Source organism: Acyrthosiphon pisum, chromosome A3 (assembly GCF_005508785.2).
Source record: "Acyrthosiphon pisum isolate AL4f chromosome A3, pea_aphid_22Mar2018_4r6ur, whole genome shotgun sequence".
Classification (NCBI taxonomy): domain Eukaryota; kingdom Metazoa; phylum Arthropoda; class Insecta; order Hemiptera; family Aphididae; genus Acyrthosiphon; species Acyrthosiphon pisum.
The window spans coordinates 24,517,676-24,523,349 of NC_042496.1; the positions used below are offsets into that span (position 1 = coordinate 24,517,676).

General features: G+C 29.5%; 1 protein-coding gene across 1 annotated transcript in view; it reads right to left on the minus strand.

Annotated features, from left to right (window-relative positions):
• Positions 1–2,328, minus strand: part of LOC100534630 (uncharacterized) — a gene marked incomplete in the record, with an annotated part of 9,959 nt that extends 7,631 nt beyond the window's left edge. The window contains 1 exon segment of the mRNA NM_001204988.1: positions 2,084–2,328.
• Positions 2,329–5,674: the final 3,346 nt, after the last annotated feature.

The window sequence follows — 5,674 nt, forward strand, 5'->3', positions numbered from 1 at the left end:
ACCTAAAAATGTGCTTACTTAAATACTAAACTAATATATTTTTAATTTAACAAATTTTAGCCTTTAAAGTAGCCATTTAATCTTTTTTTAAATAACTTGCAGTGCATTTATAGACAGGTAGGTAAGTGCATTCTGAGTAAATAAATAATAATTATTATTGCATATTGATATCCCTTTAGTATTGTTACAATGTAACTATCATTTAATTTATTTAATAACAACAAAATTCACATAATAATTATATCCTAATATAATAACAATCTCTCCAACTTCAATAAAAAATGTACAATATACTTTTAACAATTGAATCCATTCCGTTAAAACATAATAATGTTTTAATTTAAACATTTATGCTTGAAAGAAAAGGTTGTACCTTAGGTATATATTAAAACCATGATTTTGACCAATAATAATTATTATACAGTGTAGCCTCATAAAAAAATAATTTGGGGAAAAAATCAAAAATATGACAAAAATACAAAATTATGCACCGACATATAATTATACATGTTAGGTATGTGTGTATAATGAAGATAAATTTAATTACTAATTAAGTTATTCTCAAAAAAAAAAAAACTAATTAAGTTTGGAACAAAAAAAGTGACAAAAGTGATTAAACTTCAAATAAGTGACCAAAAGTGACTGATTTTTTAATAAGTGACTAAAAGTCATAAAAGTGACTAGCTTCCAGCCCTGATATTGTAATAAATTGGGTACAGGAAAAAAAATATTGATTGGTGATAATCTGTCAAGTCATTTGTCAACAGAGTCTATCAAGATATGTCATGAAAATAACATACAATTTGTTTTTTTGCCAACTAACTCTACACATTTAACTCAGCCTTTAGACGTGGCCTTTTTCAGACCTCTGAAAATTCATTGGAGGAGGTTAGGTCATTTGTGAGTTCGAGTGTCATCAAGTTGTTGGTAGGCTAGACAAACCAACAGCTTACAAACGTGGTTTATTGAAGTTCCAATTGGACTTTAAGACTTTATAAATGTTCCTAATTAAATATTAAAGTTTATATTTGTTAAATTGTGTAGGCACTAGGTAAATTGTTTGCACCTAATTCTTAGTTTTTAATGTTAATTCTAAGACTGATCAGAAAAGTATCTGTGTTAAATTGTTTAAATTGTTTAAATTGTTTATTGTAACCTATAGTATTTACCTACAATTAAGAAACTGTGATAAGTGAACAGAAAAGTATCTGTGTTAAATTGTTTAATTGTATCAAATGCATACTTATTGTTATATTGTAACCTATAGTATTTACCTACAGTAAAGAAACTGAGATAACTACCAAACTAATTAATTAAGTGTTGAATATTTAATAAATATTTTTAAAAATTTAATTATTTGTTTTTATTCACCTTACATGAGTTTAAATCGAAAAAGTTGATAAAAACCAATATATGTTTCTTTTCACCCCACTCGGCAGGTGAATAGAAACAAAGCACTTAAAAAAATATATAAAATCAATCTTTAAATATAAAATGTTATCAATGATACTATATTAAAGTACTCACAGAGACCCATATTTTAAAGTATTGCTCATTATTCTATGTTAAATATTTAAGATTCTACAAGCTTTAGAAGTTTAAAACTGTTTCTATTCACCCCATTTGACGGTATTAGTATATGGTGAACTATGTCATAAAAACGTGAAACATCGAAACACAATGTTCAGTGTTCTAAATTCTAATGTAAGAATACAGTAGGTATACAATATAAATGTATAATATTGTATACCTACTTGTATCAATTAAACATTAAAATATTTAAAAATACTGAATACCATTTTAAATGTATAATGCCAAAGGTTAGGTATACATACAGGTATCATACAGTTCTGAAGGTAATTTATGACAATTATATTTAAATATAAAACTTATTTAAAAATAAAACAACATTTATTAAAATACTGATATATTTCACTATTATGAAATATTTCATGAAATGTTCAAACACTATACATACCATTGTAATATTGTATTATCATAAATGTTTACAAAAATCTTTTCGGAAACCGCAACTGAACATGTATAAATTTACAAAAATCATTATAGATTTTACAAAACTTACAAAATATTAATATGCTGATGTCGGCAAAACCACGGATTCGGGTGCAAATACAACAATCGTTGGTTCGTCAGATGACCAGATGCGATGATGATATAGTACTATAGTAGGTAGAAAATACAGCTCAGTGGCTGACGGCTGTTCTAATCGATGGCTAATTATTATTGTTGACACTTGACCGTAGAATAGAATAAGAAAATAAATTAATAAACGGTAAGTTTAAAGCTGACTCAATCGACTCGAGTTTTCTTTGTTTATCTACGCTTATCACTGATTCCTATTAGCTGTTGTCGTTGATAAGAGCAACGATAACGGTCGTTTGAATATTTGAAACGATTACACTAATCGTGCGCGTGCGCGAAGACTCCGCGGAACTGCGTCGCACTTCGCCATCTACGTTTTCCCGTCGGGTTACACGTTTCTTTTCGTAGTTACACTCTACTCCCCTAGATCCCGTTTACAATATTATTATGGATTATAATTATTATAATAATATTATAATATTATTATTTTTTCAATATTTTACGATAAGACTAAACTAAGTACTGAAAAAGCTAACAACGCAAGGTTGGTTCCGGTGAACGCGAAATTTGCAATGTTGCACGTAGGGCAGAAAATGAAAAAAATAGTGCACTGACATCCTCTTAATACCAACAGGAAGTATTATTGTAATGATTAGCTAATATTATATAATGTACTATTTGTTTTAGCAAAAACCTACCGTATTACTAATAGAAAAATAAATTACAAATAACAATATGAGATTTGTTCCAACACACGGTCAAACTATTATAGAACTGTCGGAAGCATGCGCAGTAGAACTTTTCCGTTCCAACCCGCCTAAAAAAACGGAAACTCAAACTGTCAGATGGTTGTTCCAACACGTTATCAGACCAGTTTATGACTGGTAATTGACAGTCAAGACGGTCCGCGGTACCTGACCGGACTGAGAGCCGTAAATCAACCATGGATCAGTCGGCAACTAGTCACAAATTCTCTGTTGGAACAAACCTAATATAATTAATATAGGTATTCACTATTACAATTAATTATAAATAACTGATGAAAATATGATAAGTAGGTACCTATTGGAACAAATGCGGTTTAGCTTCTAAGCGATTTTTGTGAATCTTTTTTTTCAAAAAGTTCGGCATTTAAAGGGACGAATGGTTCAAGTAGGTACTCATGTTTCTCCACTAGAGTTTAAATATTGGTCTGTTCAATTATATATTATAATATCCACCTTAACAACCGTGATTTTAAATTTAATATGTCTATTTACCAGAGAAAAAATTGGTAGGTAAGGCGTGTTTCGACATATTTTATTTATTAATTATATAATAATATTAACAAAAAATAAAACCTAAAAGATAGTGAGATTAACGTCGCTTTACTAAATTTATATTTTGATTGGTACAATATTCAATTGAATGAGGTGCCTTTTTTTTAGGGTTCCGTACGGTAAAACGATACCTTATTACTAAGGCTCCGCTGTCCGTCCGTCAGTTATCAGGCTGTATCCCATGAACCATGACAGTTAGAAAGTTAAAATGTTCACAGATTATGTATTTCTGTTGCCACTATAACAGCAAATACTAAAAATCTTAGAATTTAGTATAATATAAGCTGTGTTGCTAACACGTTTATAGAATATAGATGATGGTACGGAACCCTTCGTGCGCGAGTCCGACTCGCACTTGGCCGGTTTTATTTTTGTTAATTGGTATCAGGGTTGTTATGTTTAAAACATGAATTTAAAACGTTTGTTTTAACGTTTTGTTCGTTGTTTATAACGAATAAAACATATTATGTTAAAATCAGTGTAAAATCCGAGTGAATATTGTGTTTTCTTTAAATAAATGTATTTTTTTTTTAGTTTATTATTAATAAAGAATAATAAATATGTTTCAGAAAAAATTAATTAATTATATCTATTATCGTTTATCGTCCTTCATCTTAGTAACACATATAATATCATAAATTCATAACACAGACATAAGTAAAGTACAAAATATATGTAAAGTGCTTTGTTTATTAATTAAGTAAAAACGGAATATGCAGGGCCGGATTTAAGGTTGTGGGGGCCCCAGGGCCCATACAAGATTGAAATATAAGATTTTTTAGTTGATCTACATGTTTTAAAACTTTAAAATTATATTACCGATGAGTTATTCTCTCATCATGCTATTAATTTCTTATCACGTCAATTTTGCTTATTGAACATATTTAATACAGATTTATATAATGTTAAATGTTAATGCAATTAATAAGTAAGTACAAGTAACCTTTAAAATCATCTCTTTTTATTTTTTTAAATTAGTACATCAAAACCATTAAATAAGTTGTTATTAAAATATATTTGATGCTAATGTAAACTAAAATAAATCCTTCAAATTATTTTCAATAAAAAATTTGATACTAAATCTAATATTTAGTACATTAGTTCAAGGTACAATGTTATTTTATAATATACAAATATAAAAATAAAGTACAATTATTTACTTACCCGATAGTAATAGTTGGCTGATTCAATACGTGACAAATTGAAAATGATAATGTTTACCGAAAACCGCCGCTAGCCACTCCGCAATGTGTACGGTTTTACACAAGTTTTAGGAAAAAATATGTATTATTAAACAAGCGATAAGCTTGATGCCCACCCCGACGGCCCACCGACCGACGGCGCGCTACGACGACCGACGGCTCGCTCCGTCGACCGGCTGCACGTGTCCGACGACGATGCCAAAAGAGAGGGAAATAGGAGCTCGGCGCTCGCTCGACCGTCAATCTCTCTGGACAGTATAGTTGTATAGGAGTATATAGGAGTATAGTTGCGTAGTTATAATATAATTTACTATTTATAATTAAGTAGAAATGGAAAAAATTACCTCACAATCTAGTGATTCGCTTTATCACACACTAATAGCACCAATTTTCAAACTTAAAAAAAAATAGTATATTGTTTTGCAAATTACTAGGAAAAAAAAAAAGGTAATCATTTTGTGGGGGCCTCTTATTTATAGAATCTTGTGGGGGCCCCGTGGGCCCCCCCTAAATCCGGCCCTGGGAATATGGTACACTTACAATTAAACAACTGTCAACTACTCTTTAAAATTTTGCATTAATAATTAAAAGAAAACAACTCGTCTAAACTAGAAAAAAATTAAAATAAAAAACAATAAAACAGGTATTAATAACTGCCACAAGCATTTGATTTATCAAAATATTTAATATACTATAGGTAAATTACAATATATAGTTAATATCTAAATACCTATATTTTGCATTAGGTATAGGTATAATATATATTGTTATAATTATTTTTTTGAAGTTTGAATATTCAAGCTTTTAAAAACTGATACCAATTTTGAGGCTTTTTCTACCCCAAGTTGGTTCCGAAGTTTTGAATGCACCAATCCAAAAGTAGAAAACAATCGTTCTATTCCTGCTGATGATGCTACCGACGTGAACATTTTTTAAGTGAGTCCAAATAAATTAGGACTGATTCGTTTTTCTATTGATAACCACCATGGCCATGTAATATGTGTCACATTTTGCTTTGTTAAATCTGTAAACATATGATCTGAAAATGGA